We start from the raw sequence: 24,989 nt of genomic DNA on the forward strand, positions 1-24,989 counted from the left end.
AGAAGTACTCTGGTGTGTGAAAACAATGGCGTATTCGTATACGTTATTGGAAAAATACTGAGTACATTGTTAACAAAAAAATATATACATTTGTTTTACTTTTTTTACATTTCGGTGTAGTTTTGGCAAAGACTTTGGCGTCTTGGCTTATCCACCAGCAGCCTTGCTTCGTCGTTGATCACCGTTTGACTGTTACAGTGTAAATCTCGAGCCAGAATGGGAACGGATGTTTAAGCACTGCCACCCCCTCCTCAAATGCGAGCATCGTTCCTGGGGTCAATCTTCTCGTCTAGGGTTTGACATCTTACATTTCCGTCGCCCGAGGACGGACAGGGCAAAACAAACGATCACGATCTTGAGATTGTGATTTGCGTTACGTGCAAAAGCTGGAAAGATGCTTTGTGCTATACTTGAGACATTGACTTTCACAAAAACAGGACCAGATCTCAGGACCTCGTACCGTATTGAAGATTCATGCAAAGGTTGGTTGCAAGATTCTGGAACATTTGCTTTCAGGTTTGTTTTCACGTGAGGAGATATATTTAGTCCACAGATGTGTTTTAATTATGTTACCATGCACTTTTGGGAGAAAAAAAAACCCAGCCCAGTGTATATGCAGTGGTGTATGCTAAGCAAAATATATAAATAGTAGTCGTGAATTATGTCATTGAAACACTACTGTATTTTATGTATGCGCCATGTGTATGGGTAAACGGCACATGCTGAACATAGGGGGTTCATTGTATTGAGATGCAGGGCCACGTTTGTTAAATATGTTGTGTCTAAAAATTATTCACATTTTTATTTGGGTTATACAGAGCCAGGTAAAGATCCATGGTTTACATTGAAGTCTTGGCTACATACGAATGAGTTGTTGCTTGAGATTTTTGTTTAATTTTAAAAACAATTGAACACATTTGGATAATAGAGTTTTTCCCCTTTTTTTCTGGCAACAAAACTGAAACCTTTTTACAAGGATTCATATCTGCATTAACCACAATACCTGCAGTCAAAATGCAAACAAAAAACATACTATGATAAGCCGCCCTTGGTGTGGACCAATCAGTTTCAAGGACAATGCATATATTATCATAGTATGTTTTTTGTTTGCATTTTGACTGCAAGTATTGTGGTTAATGCAGACATGAATCCTTGTAAAAAGGTTTCAGTTTTGTTGCCAGAAAAAAAGGGGAAAAGCCCTATGATTACATTTTGGTACTGGCAAAGGAGGTCTAATGACACATTTTAATAGTGCAATGTATGCAAGTTGAACTTTTTTCACACCGTACGTAGCCAACCGTGATAGTTTAATTGGAGGTGGGGGAAATAGGCTCTTATTGCAAATGATGACACATTACGATGGGTGCTTATATGGATAATACATTTTCTTTAGATATTAGTCATCATTTCTCAACATCCCATCGTGAGATGCTTTTATAGATCTTGGAACAGGTTTGCTTTGGTAAACCCCCCCCATGCAAACGCAACATCAAATATTCACACTCCCAGGCCTGTCGTTGCATTAAGTGTGTCTAATCTCGATGGTTTTGTTGCTTTCACAAACGAAGAGATTGTTGCTCTTTTGGGGTACAACCACATTCCAGTGTTTGATGCAGTGAAACAGCCAAACACGCACCCACTTTCCCTACCGCACTTGTGTGCACCTGATAAAACAGGATGCCACACCGTCGGGCAAAGGCTAGGGTTCCACTGATGTCCTGTACATTGGTAGTGTTTTTCAGAAACTGCTCTGAGTTCAGCTGTTGACATTGGGAGTGTATCACGTGTGTGCCTTTAGCGTTGACCCTGACAAGTCGCACTTGTCCAGCATGTCTCAGCTCTGCAAGACCTCAAACATTGTTCAGTGAAGCATCTGCCACGTCTGTTGTTTCCTTAAGCCCAGCTGCTGCAGAGATCCTCATCCTTGCCTTCATCACATCCCAACTCTACTGTAGCAACTCACTTCTCCTAAGGTCTCCCCAAAATGTCCGAGTTTAAAAACTCCAGAAAATTAAATTTCGATTCCTCACCCACACGTGAAAATAAGACCACATCACCCATCTCCTCTCGGATCACTCCACTGGCTCCCAATCCATCCCCCAGATAAACGTTTCAAGATTTCCCCTTTAGCTGTCTTCAAGTCCTCTACTTTCTATGGAGATGCGTTACGACGACCCCATCGTAAGTCAAAAATATCGTAAGTCGAAGATGGACTTAGCCTACCCAGGAGTCTTAAAGAAAGGTGATAATTTAGCGAAACAGAGCAATTTACAGTAGCGTACTGTATAAACTATATACTGTGTGTATTAATTACAATACTGTATTGCACAGTAAATGTAAAGTAAAAACCAAGGTAAATTCTTAGCCTACCTATATGAACTGCAATTTAATGGAAAGTTTTTTTCAGGAAACAATCCTATCTGCTATAAAAAAAAAACTTTAAATTTGCTTTGAAACACAAAAAAAAACACAGAAAAAAATACACGCGCTAACACCGAGGACAACTTAACTCCGTCGACCGCTGTTGAGAGTGAGGCATCACCACACAAGGCGGGAGACGCGTACATCCCGGCAGCGTCCCAAACGCACAAGTATCGGACCTCGTACGCTGCTGCGTTTGCCTGCCGCGCGAGAAATTTAAAATCTTTTTCAATTTTGTCGTATCGCTATCGCCATCGTAAGATCGAAATATCGTAAGTCGGACCATCGTAACTCGGGGACTATCTGTATTGTATGTATGTTGAACTTATTTTGCACCGTACACAGACAACCATGCTTATCTGAGGTGCGGGAGAAGCACAACAAACTAAACACACAAAGCAGTTCTTATATGGCCCTGCTCCTGACTTTCCCATCCCCTCTGATCTCACTCTTCATTGCTGGGCCACATTCAGCAACCAAGGCGTTTGATTGACGGCCCATAGTCAACCTTCCCTCGTACAGAGGTATCGCATTCTCCTCTTCTGTCTGCATCGTCTGTAACTCCATCCATCCGTCTGTGCTGTTAACTCATTGCTCCCTGGTTAAGTCCAGGCTAAAGATAGTCCTCTTCATCTCTGCTACTCTCGAACAATAAAGTCTTGAAAAGTGGTTACATTTAGACACTATATAAATCCAAAATGGTATTGTATTCAGCACAGATGGTATCCATGAGCAATATATGAACCTTATGGCGGGACCCCGGGGGTCCCATAAGCCCCCGGCTCTCGCATAAACATTATAATATAATGTAAACATATTACATAGTATATATAATGTAAACATTATATTATAATGTAAATAAACTTTGCTATTTTTCACCAATGGGTTTGAAGGATGGTGGCAAGTGTTGTTTTGTTAAACTATGCCTTTAAAACTGAAAACTACTTACCTGCAGTACCTCTATTTAAATACACTATCGAAAACAGAATTTACACCCCTCTGTCAATCATCGTGTTTCTCAGTGTGGATTTGTGAACACACTTTGTAAACAGTACATAAATAGTACGCGTTTTCAATGCGCTGTTTATATTGTAACAAGCGCTTATACCGATGTTACTCTACAGAGTAGTGGGTCGCCGCTCCTCTTATCCGCATTGATACGAGCGGTATGTGGGGACTATGGCTTAGCCGCAAACAAAAAAACTATCTGCACAGATGCATATGGACAAGAGAAGTATTATCAAACAGGAGGAATTAACGGTGCAACGTATCTCATCTGTTAAATATCTGCAGGTAATAGGATTGTCATCGATTGATTCTGGCTGAAGACATTGGTAGGTCACAAATAATAATGAAGATAAGAGAGCAGTTTCACTGTATTATGCATACCGTTATGACAAATAATGGACATAAGTCGCGTAGGCAGTTTGAGCAGCTTTGGATAAGACTTATGATCCTGCCCATACCCGAGCATGGAGTGCATTCGCTTGTTCAGCTCTTCTGTGCACATTTGTCCTCGCTGCTGCTGCGCTTGGACAACACGACACGACAACAGAACGATCCGCGCCAGGTGGGTCGCGACGTTGATGTGGCACGGTGGGGACGGAGTCGCCAAAAATAAATTCGTCCACTACGATTTTGACTTCCGTTTATTCGGGACCCCGGGGTCCCGCCATAAGGTTCACATAGCCATAAAATCAATACTTTGCTATAAATTAAAAGCTTTTTTTTTACATGTAACGCTTCATGAGTGTTCACTTGATTTACGTTAACGCATAATAAAAAACATGTCTAAGTGTCTATAAAATTCACGACGTTATCATGGACGACAGAATACGGCATCCTTCCGAGCGGTGCACGATTGGCCACCAACTTCGCATAAAATCTCCCTCTTGGTCTTTTTTAAGCAAAAAAAAACAGATTCGAGGGACAGGAACCTGAGCTCCTGAGATCTGGTCTGCACTTTGCCATAGGCAAATCGTATTAAACTTTGGTGCACTGGGGGTTGCTGACTATTTTTTTTTAAAAGCCATTTTTTTGTTTGATCACTTTTAGGTGGCTGATACGATTCCCGCGTTCGATGTGCGGTGCTGTCACGTGACATGTTGCATGAACCGTGTTAATTTGCGCTTTGGCATTTTTATGGTGAACTCCAGCAGACCGCAGCAGGAAAGCATACTGGATCGCGAGTATATGTTACAGCCTTGCCCTGTGTGCTGTGGTTAAGAGTTAAGGGTATTTAATTTGTTTTATGGCGTTATTTAACCATGATATCACAGTACATTTTCCTTTCATAATAGTGCAAATTATTTACTCAAGGAATCCTCAACGTCAACATTATTTATGGGGAGAGTCCTCCTGCACTGGGATTTTTTTTTTAGGCTTTTGGGGAAGGAAACCATAGAACCTGGAGGAAACCCATCGCACGTACGGGCGCGGTAATTCTCAACACTGCCGTCTCCCGTGCAGCTACTCCTATACAACACCTACCGAACCCAGGTGTGGTCACCCATGCTAGTACTCGTCTGGGTCAAACCTCTGCTGAGCTTCTGCGGTTCTGACAAAATAGGGTGCATTCAGGGCGATGTTTTGGTCATAGAACCAAATGGATCACATCCCATTCAAATATACCTAATGTGTACACTTCTGATGAGTCTGGCGTAGGCTTCAGTATAATCCACGTGTATAGTTTTGTTTATTGCAACATTGCACGAGGCGCTCTGAGAAGGTAATCACAAGGAGGGACGGGTAATAGTCGAGTCTAAATCTGATCCACGCTTCTCTTTTCATGCGATATTCGCTTGACGTCATTCCAAGTGCGCTTATTGGGCTACATCACGCAGTGAAGCGATCTCGCTGTCCGAAGGGGAATGTTCTGAAGCTGTTGTGCCCATATTTTCCCCCGTTTAAGATGCCAGCGTAAAATTGTATTTTCATGTGGATGGATGACTCTCTGGTCTGATGCGGGCTCAGAGTGCTTAAACAACACCTCTGCAGTCCTGGTTCCAGTCAGTAGTGGAAACACGGCGCGTATGACACACGTTCACGCTGGTGTGAAGGGGTCCTCGCATGCTGCGAGATTAATGACCTCTGCCCAATCATTCGTGACAGCACAAAGAAACACATGCAACCGATCATTGCACTTAGCTTTGAAAGGATGAACTCCTGAGATTGTCGAACATCGGGGAGTGAGCGGAATAACTTGCCAAGCCGATTCATACGAGGACGCATTCTCTGGCGTGGGTGGCTGTTAAATCAAGACAAGTGGGCATTTACGCGACCTCCCTGCACTCGGTGTTCCCGAGGACATGCGAGCGCAAGCGTGGCTGCTTTGTCTGCACGGCGAGGCGTTGTCACTGCCCTTGTTTGTGTTCAGCGTCCCGTGAAGTGCCCGTGTTGGGAAAACTGGACCCAGGTTTCACTTTTGTATTTCAGCCCACACGTTTTAGCGACGTTTCCTTCAAAATGTCAAGCGAATTAACTGGGGAATGTCAATATCTGCCCAACATAAGCTTTTCATCTCTCGCTTTATTGTAAGCTCATTGTTTAAAAAAAAATGTATTGCAAGTGCCATTTTCAGCATCACGTCAGAGAAAGCATACCAACAGAAAATTGCTTGTCCTGCCTTTTTTAAAAATGGAAATGAAGTCAATGATTACTTCCCTGCACGTGGATTTGTTTTCCTACTTCCGTAGACACACTGCATACTGTGTTTGAAGAAATCTTGCCGTTGTGGGCAAGCAGGCACTCCTTAGCCTCACTCGCTTTACTCACACAATGACCTATCAGTCTGCCCCACATCCATGAAATAACGAATTTCAATTTGCTGACTTCTACTGGAACAGGTGGCCTAGCCTGCTTTTAGAAAGGGCTTTGCGACGTGCCCTGACACGCTTTTCATAATGCTGCCTAGTGGCACGTGGCTTAAGCTATCATTAAAAAAAAAATCTATATTCCGCTTCCCGTGAAATACACCTATCTCAACATGAATTGCTTCCATTAACTTTTCTTTCCGGGAAAACATTTTCTTTAGCCACGTAAGCTAAAAGGAATTTAATAATGCATTAACTTCCCTCCTTGGTATATTTATTTATTTTTAGTGCTCAAAAGTGGAACATGCAAACGAGAGTAATTAAGAAGCCTTTTGGGCACATTGCCGGTTTTTCTATAAATTTGTAAAGCAATACAGTGGACACAGTGGGGAAGAATAATATTATTTTTTTTAAGCATGAATATTCTAGCTTGAACTCTGCTTTTTCTTTACCATTAGAAGTCTCCTTAGCACGGCGGTGCCTTACGTTCAAACAAGGATTTGTCGGGGAGCGTTTGCGCGCGTATGTATAACGTGCGTCAACGTGATTTTTTTGTATCCGGATACTTTGCTAGTTGTTTATAAAATAACAACGTTCGTTGTGGAACTTACAGAGATATAACAGCTGAAGGCTTTGGACATATTCCTCATAGACACCTGTTGAACAACCCACCTCCATGCAGTCAACAACACTACCCAAGATTATTTAGCCTGTGCTTTAGCCTGACAGGCCTAGTATTCGGCTCTTATACAGACATTTGTTTGGGAAATTACACTCGTCCCTTCAGATGTGTCTTTGGAAATAAAATCACGACCTGTGGTAAACTTTGGTCATTTGTTCGCAGGTGTCGTATTTTAACGTCACAGCCACGCTCGCTTGGCCATTTCCGCACGGGATAAAGTTCTGCACTCTCAGCCCTGCCATGAACATTTGATGCCAAACAGAGCCCTATGAGTGTGATATTTTGTCCAGAGAGCTTTCTGAGAGAATGTGCTCGGCGGAGCCACAAGACTTGCCCACACCACGCCTGGTGCCATAGGCATGCATCGAGGCTGGGCGATAGATGCAGCAGGTGGTGGAAGGATCATGTCACTGTGTCCTGAATTCCTGATTATCCCATCGCCCACACTCTTCGTTTTTTTATCATCCCCCCGCCCCCCCCCCCCGTTTTTAAGCAGCCCACCGCCTCCCTCGAGTATGGAGATTGGCACAGCTGCTCCATTGCTTAAACTGCTAACATTTGCCATCGAAAAGTGGGCATTTGCCATTTCCTGCGACTACATTTTCAATAGACCACTAATAGATTTAAAAAAAGACACCCCAATAAATGGTGATTTTAAAAACGTACGAATTTTTTCTGTTAACTTTACGTGTGGTTCAGAGATGCACTGTGCAATGGGTTATTTTGGTCATCTTCTGCATGGGGTGGCAGGGGCAGTGGGGGGGGGTAGTGACGGGCGGGGGTAGTGGGGGGGTAGTGGGGGGCGGCGGGGGCAGTGGGGAGGGGGGTAGTGGGGGATGACCACGAGCATAGCTGCCTAGTCGGTTTATTTAATAGAATTTCCATGTTCCTCAGCACACACACACAATGGGTGTGTGTGTGTGTGCTCTGGGATAGGGCAGAGCCAGGGCGGGGTTGGTGTCCGACTTTTTCCCGAAGGCGTCACCTGTCATAAGCGTTTCGATTGGGGCAGTGTCGATGACTAATGTGAATGTTTCATTGTCTTTGTGATCACAAACTCATCGTCCCTATACACAATTGCCCCTTGGGTGGAAATTAGGAACGAGTTGTAGATAAATGTTTGGGATTTTTGGATATTCGGGGAAATTTCTTCTTCTTGAGATTGTGCAATCATTAATTTAACGTGCCTTCTTGCTAAAGGTCACACCAGCTGATGCCACGTGGCACGACTTTTGGCAGGAAAGAAACGTTATATATACTCTGTCGATATATCTTCTTTGGTTCTTTCGGTAAAGTCACGTAGAATGAGAACCAAAGAAGATGAATCATTGCAGTCACGAAAGCTTTAAATCGGAATTTTCTGTCGATATACTTCAAGAACAATTTGAAGCAAACAAATGTCAGATCATTAAAAAAGTATTGTATCTGGGTTGGATATTCTGGTTAATTTGCACATTTAAGGACAAACCAAGCAGCAATTATTAGCATTTTATTCTATGATTCTATATGTATATTTTCAAACAATATCTTGGGTACTGTGGACTATATCCGTTTCAGCAATGTACTATTACAGGCTTGATAATCATGTTATTATGCAAATCATAGTTGAAAAAAAACCTCTGTCCATCCACAGCATTCCGGTGCACGCATAGACTGGATAATTCTCTAGGAGTGAACTTTTTCCATAATACAGCCCAGTACAGGTATCCCTCGATTTACAAAAGGGATGCGTTCATCAAAAAAGCACACGTAAAACATTTCGTAAATCGGAATCGGCTTTTCGCATTAATTTTACACGAAAAGTTAGGGTTGTGTTTCAGACCGTCATTCCAACTCTTCTCCTAAACTAAAAAATATACACCTACAGTATATCACTTTTCACAATACAGACATAACAATAAAGAACGTTAATATTAAAACGATTGAATGATAATACATTTAAAACAAAACTAATTCACCTTTTCAGCTAACTAACCAAAAGACCTGCTGCATGTTGGAATTACTTGGAAAGGTGATGTGGATGCGTCACTGTTGCACTGTTGGAACGCTGTCGCGGATGGGTTGACGCAGCCTCCCACGTGATTCTCGTTTTAATGATCCCGTAGCGTGTGCCGTGTGAAATTTCGTTCACGTGGAAATTCGATTTCGTTAATTGAAAACTATCCATAATTTGTCAATTGCGTTAACACGAAATTTTGTAACACAGAACGTTCGTAAATCAAGGAATGGCTGTCCTCGCACTGCTAACACATTTGCGCGAGATGCACGGTTGTGACCTCACCACGGTTGTGACCTCACCACCGCACACTTTAGAATCACAATATGTATTTGAAGCTTTCGTGACTGCAGCAATCCATACTCTTTGGTTCTTTCGGTAAAGTCACGTAGAATGAGAATAAAATAATAAATTGATAAAATAAAATAACACGATAAAATTCTCACGACGTTTCGGCCACAACACAAGCGGCCTTCATCAGGTGAAGGGAAATAAAATAAAACAAATCAAATTGTATTTCTAACTACGTTACTTTACCAAAAGAACCAAAGAGTATGTCACAATATGTATTTATACTGGAGGAATCCGATGAGCTATAAAGCGCTTTTTCACAGATGTCCACTTTAAAATCTCTACAATTTTTCTCCACTAAAGACTGCACAGTTTTTTCCCCATAGCCCTCCATGTTTTTTTGTTTAGTTCCCATGAGCAATTTTTATGCCAAGGAAGCGGCTGGCATGTTTACCAGCGTGGCATTAAGCAACAGTTACCTTCATATGAGTGATGGCTCCAGAACCACAACAGAGTTGGCCCTCTAGGCAATGCTACTTTCGCACGTCTACGCTATTCTAGAGAACTCCTTTGTTCTCATATTTAGTTTGCTTTCAGCAGGGTTGCCACGACATAATTATTCACGACGTGATATGAATTATCACGACATAATTATTATTATCGTATTCATCAGTTTCCCCCCTAACTTTGTAAGCGCGTTTCAAAATTGCATTGCGCTGATGTTGTGCTTTGCCGCACTTCCAGTATAATAAAGGTTTTATTTCAAAGCTCTTCGGCAGCAGTTCGCCCTTAGCTGCTCCCTCCGTTCCCGTGTGTCACCCATGCTGTTGACTCCCTGCTCCTGTTCTCATCCAGCCTCACGATCGTTCATCTTCTCCTACGACTGCTGGTCTCGTTCTACTAAATGAATGCACGTGGACGTTTCTCTTCCCAGGGGGCCCATGTCCCACTGTTCTCTAAAGCATACTCATATTGGCTTGCATTGAGACAATGTATAACTATTAATAATGAAGGTTTTCGGGTTAGATCGCGCAGGTTTATGTGTGTCATAACCCCGCACCGCCCGATGCGGCCAGTAAGGTTTGTCACATAAACAAGGCGCAAGTTAGTTAACTACTTCAGCCCACCGGTGTGTTGGAGAGTAAATCCACAAACATTTACAGTTTGAGTGGTACGACGTTTCGCTGGTAATTACATCCCCGGCATCATGGGGCGATTTGCCAGAATAGTGAAGCCCTCCACCTGCTCCCGGTCTTAAATAGAGCAAGATGACGTCACCACTGAAGCCATCCGGTGCAGAGATGAGAGGCGAAGGAGAGGGGTGGTTGTGTATTGTAATTATATAATAGATTAGATTGGGTGGGGAGAGTGGGGAGGGGCTGGGTGGGAGGGGTGGGGTTGGGTGGGGAGGGACTGGTCACCCCGTGGTGCCCTTATAAAACTCAACGTTTAACCTACTCACGCCGGCTTGTGCCCGCCCTCACGGTCGGGTATATTTGCGGAATACACCACGTGGTGCCGCCGTTGACCCTGGCCATTGACAACCCAACGTTCCTCGCAGCTCCCTCCGCAGGAGAATGTGTTAAGTCATGGGTACGTTATGCGAGCAGAAGATCTACGTTATTCTTAAAGTATTTCTTGTTATTTTCCTTCTCAAGACAGTGAGAGGATCCCTATAGCATCGTGACTAGAAATCATTAATTCACCAACTCGTTAATTTAATTAATTTGATGGGTGTTCTTAGTTAGCTTCATGGTACTACAATATATAAACCATGTTAAGTGTATGACATTAAAAGTAAAGTGTAGTGCCTCTATGAATGTCCATGGGGATAGTAGGATTGGGTTTGTGCGTCTGTAATTGGACAAGCCTGTGTTTTAACACAAAATATGCGGAGTGATTTGTGCCAAATGGTAGAATGTCTTAATTCATGACGCTATGGGAATTCTTCGAATTTTAGTTTACATTTGCAATTAAGTAATTGAGAAGCCAGTTATTTAATTGTCTGCAGTTTTTTTCGTACTGATGAAATTCAAACAATGGGCAGAAATTCAACAGCTGATATTATCATCAGATAAATATTACAGAACATATGTATGTTAATGACGTTCACTTCGGCTGGTAAGAATATTAATTGGTCTTGGGAGAGGACACGTCATTATAAGGGGATGATGGCTGGCGAGTTAGAATAATTACCGAGTGGCAGCCGAAGGAGGAAATGCATACAAGAGGACATCCACTGTGCCGATGGAGCGATGTGATTGGCTCGTATGGAGCTGCTGGGTGGATTGTTGCATCACATAACCGTGGGAACCTTGAGAGATAGCAGCGGCTTGGGGGGGCCTTGATACAGCAGTGGACTAATCATGACTGATGATGATGATGATACTTAAATATGGTTCGCCACTTTTTGTAATTATTTTTCAGCTTTTCACATGATAATAGGGTTTCCCCTTTTCACATATGATAATAGGGTTGTCCCCTTTTCACATATGATAATAGGGTTTTCCCCTTTTCACATATGATAATAGGGTTTTCCCCTTTTCACATATGATAATAGGGTTTTCCCCTTTTCACATATGATAATAGGGTTTTCCCCTTTTCACATATGATAATAGGGTTTCCCCTTTTCACTTATGATAATAGGGTTTTCCCCTTTTCGCATATGATAATAGGGTTTCCCCTTTTACCATATAATAGGGTTTCCCCTTTTCACATATGATAATATGGTTTTCCCCTTTTCGCATATGATTATAGGGTTTTCCCCTTTTTACATATGATAATATGGTTTTCCCCTTTTTACATATGATAATATGGTTTTCCCCTTTTTACATATGATAATAGGATGTTCCCCTTTTCACATATGATAATAGGGTTTTCCCCTTTCTGGCAATAAAAACAGGTGTCAAGATGTTAAAACATCAAACTGGAACCTTTGCAAGGAATCATGTCTGCATTATTAACCACATCTACTTGTGGTGAACATGCACACAAAAAACATGCTCTGACAGTATGTGCATTGTCTCCCTTGCAAAAGTTTCAGTTTGGTGCTTTAACATCTTAACACCTATATTCTTGGTTCTTTCAGTAAAGTCACCACGGAGAAGGGAAACAATAAAATAATAAAAATATAAAACAATAAAATTCTCACGACGTTTCGACTGCAACACAAGCAATCGTCATCAGGTGTGAAAACCACAGCAAGAACATTTGAAAAGTGGCGTTTTTTTTAACGTTAGCACCACGTGAGAATTTTATTGTTTTGTATTTTTATTATTTTATTGTTTCTCTTCTACGTGGTGACTTTACCGAAAGAACCAAGAATATGAATCCCTGCAGTCACGAAAGCTTTATATCAAAAAATCTTAACACCTGTTTTATTGCCAGAAATGGGAAAACCCTATTATCATAATTTATTACTGGCAAAGGAGGTCCCATGATGTAGCTTTTCACATTGTTACTGATATTGGTGCAAAGTGCTGAACTCGGTCCACGTTTTAATTCGGAATTTGGTTTTGGCTTCAGTCTAGTCGGCGTGTTATTTAATGGAAAATTAATACGGGAATGGAAAAATGAGATTCCGTATGGTACTATGTAGCCTTGCGTGTGAGGAGTGGTGGTGCAATGGTTAGTGCACTTCACTGTGTACCTAGCGCCCAAGTTGTATTTGTCAGCCACGGCTAACATGAGTGACGAGTTCAGTCTGAAGTGGTTCTGCGTACCCTCTACACCCCTGCTCCCTCTACCCCATTATCACCGCAACTACCATTGAATAGTGAGGTGAAGTATGGTCAAACAACCATTGTGACCGACAGGGTGAGAGAAGGCCTGTGTTGAGTAGTGAATTGTCGTTGGTCTGTATTTTTCAAAATGCAGGTATTTTGGGTTAGATGGCGTCAGTATAAATGTGTCGTTAAGCCACCACCACCCAACACAGCCAACCAGTAAGCTTTGCCACGTAAACAAAACGTGCCAATTAGTTACAACTTCAGCCCACCGGTGTGTTGGAAAGTAAAACTAATTGACGCTTTTTTTTACGTGACAAACCATACAGGTTGGCTGTGTCGGGTGGTGAACCGTGCTATGTTCCAGTGTCCAGGAGACACGTCATCACGAACTCACACTGACCAGCGTGGTGAAGTATGCACGGCGTGGGCAGGCCCTCATCTAGCGGCGGCTTGACAAATGAGCTGCACATGCACACGAGGAGTTCTTATCACCAAGTGCCCTCAAAAGTTCCCTTTACCGAGGATGCAATGGGCAACTAACCTGCGTTTCTTTTTTGTTTGGGCGTTTCTTGTGGCCGTGAAAGCCTACGTGTCAAACTGGTCTGTAGTTTAGGAATTAATTGCTAAGCCTTGTGTAGAAGGATGACGAACGGGGCTTGTATTGTATATGGACATACATTTCCTTTGACATGTTTTCAGACCATTTAGTGTGTTTATGGTCTACTGTGGCTTAGCGGATACGGTTCAGCAGCTCAGTTGACCCATGGTGACGGACCCAGTAGGGTCATTACTGGGTTACTGCAAAGGCATTCCCCATTTACCCAGGGGCATATGCAATATTTCCCACAAGTTATTATTTATTTAATATCCCTCCTAATATTGGGAACCATGCCTCCTTAATTGCTGGATGAGGGCCCTTCCCCATACCGTGCGGGTCTTGGTTTTTTTTTAGTTAACATCTCACGGTGGCTCGATGTTAACCCCCTTGCCTGGTATGGAGGAGGTCGTGGGTGCGATCCCAACGCAGACGCCTGTATATTTGGAGTTTGCATGTTCTCCCCGTGCACGCGTTACATTTACTCCGGTCCTCTCGGGTTTTCCCTCCGCGTGTATAATGATCAGCATGTGTTTAGAGTCCTTTGGCTGCTATATAAATGTCCACTTGATAAGCCACTTCGTTGAGCTATCATTTGTGGCCAGGTCGCTTCTGAAAAAGAGCTACATAGCTCAGTGGGCTTTACCTGGTGAAATAAAACTAAAACATGTGTAGTTTCGTTTATACTTCAGGACGCTGGTCCGTGTAGTTTGCTGAAGGTGGGAAGTGGACATTGGGGCCTCGCTAAATATTACAACAAATTATTTTGTTGCGCTGCTCTTTTGCTGGCTCCCATTCAGCACTGTAGTAGCCAGAAAATCTTTACACCCCTCATCAAGATGTACTGTACAATGTTGATTAAATTTTGATTTAAAGCTTTCGTGACTGCAGTAATTCATATTCTTAGCTCTTTCGGTAAAGTCATCTGGCTACCATGAGAGATTCGTTCATGAGGCTATCCACATACGCAAGCACAGAGACAATTTCAACCGAGAAGATGGATTCTGGCTTAGCAATCATTGGAAAGATTTGATAAACCATTTCAGGTCTTAATTGATTGTTGACGCTTACAGTGGCTTTCAGACAGCATACATTCATTTTTCGTCTCTCCCCTCCTCTTTTCAGAACATAGATGGACTAGTCCTTCTAAATAAACTGCCAAATCGCTGCGCGTGGCGCTGACGTTTTTTAAAATAAATAAATACACCGTTTTAAAATAAATATATTAATGAAAACCGACACACCTGATGACGACCGTTTGTGTTATGGTCGAAACGTCGTGAGAATTTTTATAGTTTTATATATATTTTATTATTTTATTGTTTCCCTTCAACGTGACTTTACCGAAAGAGCTAAGAATATAAATGTAGATTAATATTAGTTTTAGTTGCATTGACCTCATGAAGTGCATCATTGCAACGGTGATGATTCACACCGAGGGTGCTTTGGAAGTATTACATTTCTCTTTGCATCACTATACGAGATTATTATTTTATATTGATACTGTATAGAGTGTTTGAAATATTGCCTTGATGAACTGAAATTGTTCAGCGAAGTACATTTTATTTGTCAGTTTGGAAGGATTTCCTTTAGCATATGTGCATTTGAAACTCCCAAATACCTTATCCATATGGAAGCTCTTAAAATACAAGTGAAGAACGTTTTAAATGTTATTATTTTTTATGTTGTTCTTTGCAGTTATGTAACCATTTAGAACTCTTGTGTATTCAGGTCTTTCCAAGTTTGACAATGACCAACAAAAAGGACGTTGTGATTCCTTTTGTCCTTTCAATAAAATTCCATTATGGTGATTTTACATGTATTTTAGAAAAAATGAAAATTTGAACATTCTCAGAGAGTTGGTGAATGTTCCCAAGGTCGTGAGAAGATGAATCGTAATACGATAGCCATTTTTAGCTGCCAGAAAGGCCAATGTTGAGCTTTAATTCAGTTTTATTCCAGTGGGGTTCCTTGATATCTATGAATCATAGCTGCAAGGCCATTTGTTTCGTGTCTCCTTTTCTCCTCCCCAAGCAGAATAGTTTTGGTTACAAAAAATGACATACAATCGTACATATTTGTTTGGTATATTAATGTCGTTGAGATACTCTGTCATTCTCTAAAACTTAACTCAATACTCTATGTGCAGTCATTCTGAGACTATTTTAGGTCCCGGTGTACTTTTTTGTTTGTTATTGATAGTGAATACCATTATGGTGATGTAGACTTGCATGCAGTTTTGTTTTGGTAGGAACACATCTTTAAAAATATTTGTTTATTTGTATTTTTTATGATCAACATGGTAAAAACAACCCCTAATGACCGACACTACATGTGGAGACAATCCAGCAGTGGATTGACAAAGGGAAAGTAAATCAATTTCTAATGTAAACTCTTATTAACAGCATTAATCCAATCGGTCCTTGGACTTTTAAATATAACGAAAAGATCCCCTGTTAATGTTGAGTCCTGGGTGTACTTACCATACTTGTTTTTTTTATTGCATATATTTATTTAAACATTTCTTCTTCAGTACAGACTAGCCTTAGCAATGAAGGAATGCCCTATGTGGTTACTTAATGGAAATTGAAACACAACTGCATCTTATTCTTAGTTTTTTCGGTAAAGTCACGTTGAAGAGAAACAACAAAATAACAAAATATATATAAAACAATAAAAAATTCTCACGACGTTTCGACCATAACTCAAACGGTCATCATCAGGTGTGTCGGTTTGCATAAATTTATTTTGAAAACGGCATATTTATTTATATATATAAAAATAACGTTTGCGTCACGCGCAACGATGGCAGTTTGCCAGGACTAGTCCATCTATTTTTTGAAAAGAGGAGGGGGGAGACGAAATTTGTTTTTATGTATGCTGTCAGAAAGGCACTGTAAGCGTGAACAATCAATCAAGAACTGAAATGATTTATCAAATCTTTCCAATGATTGCTAAGATAGAATCCATCTTCTCGGTTGAAATTGTCTCTGTGTTTGTATATGTGGATAGCCTCATGAACGAATCTCTCATGGAAGCCAGATGGCTTACAAAGAACCTCCGTCTTGGAAAAGTCAATGGCATGTGAGCCTACTGAATTAGAACAATGATCTGCTACGGCCGAGGTGTTGGTCCTACCGTGTTTAAGGTCTGCTTTATGTTCACGAATGCGGTCCGAGATATGGCGTTTGGTTTCTCCAATGTAACTACTACCACAGAGGCAACTTAGTTTGTAGACACCAGGGTATTGTATGTCCGGAATCACATCTTTTACAGACGGAACCAGATCACGGATTTTATGTAATGTGTTGAAACGGACCTGGATCTTGTGTTTATTCAAGATTTTGGAGATCTTTTTTGTGATCCCAGCAATGTAGGGTAAAGTGATGGTTTTGAAAGGCTCCTCAAGAGGGTTTTTCTTCATGGTTTGAGTGATAGCTTTGCGGATTGTATAGTCGGAGTAACCATTAGCCCTAAGAGCTTGGTGTACGTGCTTGAGTTCACTGCTTATGTGTTCCTGGTCGGAATCTAAACAGTTTTCGTTGAAACCTTCTGCTGCCAGGCCACCAAGATTATACGGCTTACCAAAAATACATAAAGTTGATACACCTCTTCGTCCCATAGTCTCTACTATCAGCTCCCCCACCTACAAACTAGCTCGTTTTTTGTCTGAAATCCTGCGTCCTTTCACTGGAAAGACCACCTCTGCGGTACAAAATTCTACTCACCTGGTATCAACAATCAAGGGTATTTCCCTGTCCCCAGACGACCTGCTTGTCAGTTTTGATGTAGTTTCCTTATTCACCAAGGTTCCTGTACCTGACACCATTGCAATCATTGAAGACTTGGTTCATCAAGGACTAAACACTGAGGTACCCCCCCTGGTGAGACACTGTTTAACCAATACATACTTCACTTGGAATGGAACTTTCTACAAACAAACTGAGGGCACCCCAATGGGCTCCCCCCTTTCTCCAGTTATAGCTAACATTTTCATGGAGAAATTTGAGACTGACGCCATCCAGACTGCCACTCTGCGCCCAACCTTGTGGAAGAGGTACGTGGATGACACTTTTGTCATCTGGCCACATGGCCGGCCTGCTCTAGACAAATTCTTCGACCACATCAATTCCATACACCCAGCCATCAGATTTACCATGGAAGTCGAAATAGATGGCAAGATACCTTTTTTGGATGTCCTAATTAAAAAGAGACCTGATGGTTCAATGAGCCACTCTGTCTACAGGAAAGCTACCCATACGGATGCTTATCTGAAACCGGATTCCCACCACCATCCATCACAGAAGAATTCTCTCATCAAGACTCTGTATCATAGAGCCCAATGCATTCCGACCAGGAACACATAAGCAGTGAACTCAAGCACGTACACCAAGCTCTTAGGGCTAATGGTTACTCCGACTATACAATCCGCAAAGCTATCACTCAAACCATGAAGAAAAACCCTCTTGAGGAGCCTTTCAAAACCATCACTTTACCCTACATTGCTGGGATCACAAAAAAAGATCTCCAAAATCTTGAATAAACACAAGATCCAGGTCCGTTTCAACACATTACATAAAATCCGTGATCTGGTTCCGTCTGTAAAAGATGTGATTCCGGACATACAATACCCTGGTGTCTACAAACTAAGTTGCCTCTGTGGTAGTAGTTACATTGGAGAAACCAAACGCCATATCTCGGACCGCATTCGTGAACATAAAGCAGACCTTAAACACGGTAGGACCAACACCTCGGCCGTAGCAGATCATTGTTCTAATTCAGTAGGCTCACATGCCATTGACTTTTCCAAGACGGAGGTTCTTTGTAAGCCATCTGGCTTCCATGAGAGATTCGTTCATGAGGCTATCCACATATACAAACACAGAGACAATTTCAACCGAGAAGATGGATTCTATCTTAGCAATCATTGGAAAGATTTGATAAATCATTTCAGTTCTTGATTGATTGTTCACGCTTACAGTGCCTTTCTGACAGCATACATAAAAACAAATTTCGTCTCCCCCCTCCTCTTTTCAAAAAATAGATGGACTAGTCCTGGCAAACTGCCATCGTTGCGCGTGACGCAAACGTTATTTTTATATATATAAATAAATATGCCGTTTTCAAAATAAATTTATGCAAACCGACACACCTGATGATGACCGTTTGAGTTATGGTCGAAACGTCGTGAGAATTTTTTATTGTTTTATATATATTTTGTTATTTTGTTGTTTCTCTTCAACGTGACTTTACCGAAAAAACTAAGAATATGAATTACTGCAGTCACGAAAGCTTTAAATCACAACTGCATCTTGTTGAGGCTGGAAGCAGAGACTGGATACTGCTGCAGAGCAGAAGCTAAGGCTCAGGCCAAGGTGGTCTCTTTGAGCCGATTTCATTAAGGGGCATTTGTACCCGAGGAGAGTTAGTCTAAATTTAAAGTCAGTTTCCTCCTACAACTGAAGATACTAAGTTTGAAATAAATAAAAACCATTCATTTTAATTATCAAGCCACGCATTGCCCCATAATGTGACATTGCCAAAGCAACATCCAGTGGTTCTTAGTGACGTCCTTGCTCACGTTGGCATGTTGCATTTGGGTCAAGTTCAAATACTGTATTCTTGTGATAGGGAAACACCTGTTTCGAATAAAAAAAAACTTATCCGAATAATATATAATAAAATCTCTGTATAACAGCAACATGATTGTTCATATATCTCTTGTTATGTTGTTAAACAATGTGATCAAAAACAATGTCTGTGTTTCCACAATTCCCACTTCATGTGTTTTGAAGCAGTGTAATGCACACTGTTCATCCTCTATGGAAGTAAAGCGCATTGCCCAAAGGGAAACAGACCTTCACCTGCTTTGCATTTGATACTATTTTGGCTTTCATTCCACTGCATATTTTCAGCTGCATTCATTCATTGACATCACGCTATTTGCTTCGGAGAAGCACTCTAGGTCTGGTTTTGATAGTGGGTACTTTTAGATTTTTCAAAAAGAAAACTTCAAAACTATTTTCAAAGCAGATGATGGCATACTTGGCCCACTCCCCGCATTTGTAGTGACACTAAGGAAGGTTGAATGAGGAGGCGGCCGCAACCATCCCACAGAGCGTGATCTCATCATAGCCCAGCCGCGAAGCAGTGCCTTCCCTACTCGGTAGATTGATGGGGAACCCCAGAGGAGACGCCCAAATAAAACAGAAACGCAGGTTAGTTGCCCATCGCATCCTCGGTAGAGGGAACTTTTAAGGGCACTTTTCGTAAGAACTCCTCGTGTGCACAGGGGCGGAGCCAGGGGGGTGACGGGGTAGACAATTGTCACTCCCGAAAAAATATTAAAAAAAAAAAAATCGAAAATCTGAAACATTCTGCGTATAAGTGTACGACCACTCGGTCTGGCGGACTCCGTGCAACTGCATTGTCAGAGTGTGTCGCCAACCGATGGCGTCTAGTTCAACAGCCTGACTCTCTAAATCGTTCTTGAAATTAAAATTTGCTGAATGTCACCCCGGGCTGAAAATCCTGGCTCCGTCCCTGCTTGTGCAGCACATTTGTCAAGCCGCCATTCGATGAGGGCGTGCCCACGCCGTGTATACTTCACCACGCTGGTCAGTGCGAGTTCGTGACGACGTGCCTCCTAGACACTGGAACATAGCACGGTTCAACAATTTATGTTTATCCCTCTGCCCTCGAGTGACGATGTAGCACCCCAGCAACCTGCAACACTCGTTTTATGCATGGTGGTCGCCCATCCAAGCACTGCCCAGGCTCAACTGCTTAGTTTTCTAGATCTGATGGGATCTGATGCATTTTGGGTGATTAGGTGCTGTAACAAATATAAAATTTTGTACGAGATGTTTAACTTGCTTCCTGATTTCCTGATACGCTTTAAAAGATTGTGTGATGATCTTCAGTGTTCCAGCTAAGCTTCAACCATAAATGTCAGCACATCTGGAATTATGTTTTTGGAATAAAGCCTCGTATGTGTTTCATCCACAAAACATTCTTAACCTGCAGGTGATAGACATTGGTCAAGCAAGATGTGCATAACCCTGAAAATTCTAGGCATGCACCGATGCATCGGTTAGTTGATTTTAAAATGTATTATTTTAATGCTCAGGCCACATGCATTGAAGCTTGCATGTAAGAATCAATTGTTTCGATTTTTGTAAATTACATGCAAATATATGCAAATGTTACAATCATGCTAACAGAGTGAATAGAACTGTTGGAATGGGACAAAAAAGATAATTAACAATACAAAATCAAACGGTAAAGATAAGGGCCAAGCAGAATTCTGGAACCAATAAAATTGTAACCACCGAGTAAAACCGCAATCGCCAAATCGTGACGGTCTGATCGCACCAACGAGGGGGGGGACGCGTCCAAAGACGCCTGCTAAAATGCATGCTTGTCCTACAGCCGTGCATTGACAGTGGAAAGAGTGGAGAGTAAAGCAGTCATTGCCGTCAACTGTGTATTGTTAGTGCGAGAAACGTTCCCGCAACGAGAACTTTCCTCGGCGAAATTTCCGTGGCCACGACTTGTGACGTTAGCTCTGAATGTCAAGTGATCTCCTGGGCAGAAATCCCCATGGCTGAGACTGCACACAGAGAACCTTGGGTTGTCTCCTTTCAAATGTGCTGCAACTTAGGTTCCAAATTTAAACAACTGGTATTCGATGGCCAAGTGTTGTACTTTTTTTGTTTGTTTTCGCGAACGGGTGTTGGCGAGAATATTTGCTAACCCCCACTCATAACCACCCGGTGCACATGTTCATAAAACACGTTGTATAAACACATCATTACCAAGTAGTAGTTCATTGCAAAAAACATCTACAATAAATAGTCGTGTTATTTTGAGAGCAATTTATTTTGTATTTCATTGAGCTTTTCTCGTGTTATTTGTGCAGTATCTTTGCGTAAAATTTACCCGTGCGTTCTACACGGTTTTGCATATCTACGTATACTTGGTCGCCCAACTATTTAACAGCTGTGGTAGCGATTTTAAATAGTTTGTTTTGCGTAATATTTATGAGGCTATGGAAGTAAAAAAAACGTTGTGAAGTGTGCATTGGCCAGTTGCCCCAGTGTATGATGCTTGACGTGACATATGTGCGTGGGTGGGGTGGGGGGGGAAAGGTTACATTTCTGGCCGCGAGTATGGAAAAGGGGTTTTTGTAAGACTGTGTGTGTGTTGTGAGAACGCAAGAGCTCTGATGGAGCTGAAACTCCCGGCGTTGCCGCATGTGTTAGCGCAGCGGGCGGCCGGCGAATGTGGCGGGCTGGCTGGTGCTGCATGATTGACCATTGGCGATGAGAAAAAAAATATAGAAATCCCTCGTGATCTAAGGACACACTGGCGATGCGTTGTGTGTGTCGAGAAATGAAATCGCCTTCATGGTAACCGGCGTGTTTTATTTTTCGCGTGCTGCCACAAAGGAATATTTTTTTTTATACGCATCGACTTTCTCGTTTAGACAAATTGTCACATCTCTGTGTGGCTCCTTTGCCAATAATAATAAACTATTTTGTTGATTAAGAAGGGGGTCTTAGTTGAATGCATTTCTCCAAATAGTCAGCTGATTTGAAATGTTTTTTTTTTCCGGCAAACTTTAATGCACAGTGCTGCCAAGATGCCTTTGAGCCCCTCCAGCCCCCCGGCATACGAAACGCACTTCGACTCAAGTGACGGTCGTAAAAAGTAGGTCGTAAAACAGACAACTGCGCAAAATCCATGCGGAAAAGAATCTAAAGTATGGCATGCATCCGAGCCACGTGGTGTAAGAGCCCTTGAGGCCTATGTCTCCATCACTCTGGAGGTTGCTGTGCTCTGCAGAAGAGCGAGCAAGGCGCGGTTGGCTCCACTGAGGCTGTCTCAGCTCCTGCGGTGTTCCCACGTCGTTGATCTGGGCGCTTTTGAATACATTTCAAAAACGGTAGGAGCGGTCACCGGTCAGAGGGCAGAGACCCTTTTTTAACATGGATAGGCGTGACATTTTACGCAGGCCAAGCAAGGCTTTACAATTGCAAATCTGCTCTTGAGTAAACATGCGCCCATTCTAAGTGTCCACGGTGGTCAAGACAACTGCAGCTATGTGCCATGCACAATGTGCGATTATGTTTTCGTTCTTTAACCTTGGACAGAAACTAATGTGGGCAGGACAGATACGTTTTGTTGTGTTGTTAACGCTTCGTTAGGTTGCAGTGTAAAGTCAGCCACTGTTTAGTTTACGCCTTTGGTCACTCACAGGGTGGGGATTTCGTGAAGTGAAAAATGTGTTGCAGAGTGGTCGAGCAACGGTTAACGCACAGCCCCATTAACCCGATGACCTGAGTTCAATTCCTGGCCATATTGAACATGAGTGGCGAGTGATATACTAACCAGTTCAGAGCACCCCCCATATATCAACACGCGCTGAACCAGCATGGGTGAAATATGGTTAAAAAAATAACCCGATGACCAGGCGGTCGGCAACGTGCGACTCTTTAAGTACCGCCTCGTGAACGTTGTTTATTAAGGAGACCACCGTCTCGCATTCACGTTGCATTGCGGCTCTTGTTATCATGTTTGTCGACCCCTGCCAATGACCAACAAAGCTTGAGGGAGAGGTCTTCATCCAGCGGTCGACTAGCAAAGACCTCGGCAGTAATTTAGATGGTTAAGTAGTTATTCGTTGTTTGCGATTATAGCCAACGCAAACCACCGACGTGAATGCATTCCTGTGCAGTGTAAAAATATAAATAAGCAGACAATGTCTCCTTCGTATATATATCCATCCCTTCACCTAAAACGTAAAAGTAATGTTTACAAAACCCATCGGCTCCCACCGCCTTCTGGGGAGTTGCATCAATTCAGCAGCATTGATTCAGTTCAAGCAAACTCTGGACGGGTCTCTACACAGTGTTGTGCACGATCGTAAACATTTCCAAATGCATGAGCCTATGGAATGGGTCTTACTGAAACGTTATTTATACGCCTGCCAATGTGTAACTGAGTGGAAAGCGACTGTCTGAGTTTGTAACAAACGTCTCGCTTGTGGTAATGTTTATGTCGAGGCTTTTCCTTGTAATGCCGTGCGCCATGTAAACATTTCAACTCCACCGCACCTGTGGGAAATAAGCATAATTATGCATGGAGACAGATGTGCAATGGAAGGAGGAAGAAAATATAATGCCCCGAGCGAAATGAATTAAAAGCTTCGCATTTTTATTTCTCTTCCATTTTTTTTAATTTTATTTGCCCTGTAGAACTTCAGCGAGTAGAAACACGTTTTCTTGTAGTAATGCATGCTTATTCTTAGCTCTTTCGGTAAAGTCACGTTGAAGGGAAACAATAAAATAATATATATAAAACAATAAAAATTCTCACGACGTTTCGACCATAACACAAACGGTCGTCATCAGGTGTGCCGATTTGCATTAATTTATTTATTCGCAAACGGCGCATTTATTTATTTATTTATTAGAAACGCCAGCGCCGCGCGCAGCGATTTGGCAGTTTATCTATGGTCTGAAAAGAGGAGGGGGGAGACGAATCCCCCCTCCTCTTTTCAGAACATAGATGGACTCGTCCTTCTAAATAAACTGCCAAATCGCTGCGCGTGGCGCTGACGTTTTTTTTAATAAATACACCGTTTTAAAATACATAAATTTATGCAAACCGACACACCTGATGACGACCGTTTGTGTTATGGTCGGAACGTCGTGATAATTTTTATTGTTTTATATATATTTTATTATTTTATTGTTTCCCTTCAACGTGACTTTACCGAAAGAGCTAAGAATATGAATTGCTGCAGTCACGAAAGCTTTAAATCAAAATGTAATGCATGCTGTTGCATTGGGTGTTTCAGTATTTATCACATAAGTATATTCTTAGTATCCTTCTCTGCAATAGCTGTCCATCTGATTCTATTCATTCACAATCATTTTGGCTGTTACTTTATATAGGAAATAAAGTCAAATAACTTATGGAATTCACAATGTCTCTTTGGCAAGTAATACATCCGCAACTACAGTCCATAGATTCGATGAATCATCATAATTCTGGTTTGTGATTTTTGATTTGTTAATTCTTCGACTTTTGTCTTGTTTTTACAGTTTGCATACTACATTATCTTAAATATAATATTGCAAAAATGTGGATACTTTGTAAATAAGATTCTTGTTGACACAATTTGATTCATGTATCCTTAGCATAAGCATTGATATCAATCAATGCATTGTTACATGCTTTAATCAATGCATTGTTACATGCTTTAATCAATGCATTGTTACATGCTTTAATCAATGCATTGTTGTGTGCTTTAATCAATGCGTCATCATGTGCATTAATCAATGCATCTTCACATCCTTTAATCAATGCACCATTACACTTAAACGCGGAAGTGTTTGCAAAGAGTGCTGGGCATGTGCCCATATTTGTGTGCGTACATGTGTGGGCCTATTACCAA

General features: G+C 41.8%; 1 protein-coding gene across 8 annotated transcripts in view; it reads left to right on the forward strand.

The window, feature by feature from the left end:
* The window catches only part of LOC116944948 (ras-specific guanine nucleotide-releasing factor RalGPS2-like), a 226,099-nt gene that overhangs the window by 96,364 nt on the left and 104,746 nt on the right, over positions 1–24,989 (forward strand). The gene's annotated exons all lie outside the window — the stretch shown is intronic.

The sequence above is a fragment of the Petromyzon marinus genome, chromosome 22, assembly GCF_048934315.1.
Source record: "Petromyzon marinus isolate PM22_M1 ecotype Great Lakes invasive population chromosome 22, UKy_Petmar_22M1.pri1.0, whole genome shotgun sequence".
In the NCBI taxonomy this organism is placed as follows: Eukaryota; Metazoa; Chordata; class Hyperoartia; order Petromyzontiformes; family Petromyzontidae; genus Petromyzon; species Petromyzon marinus.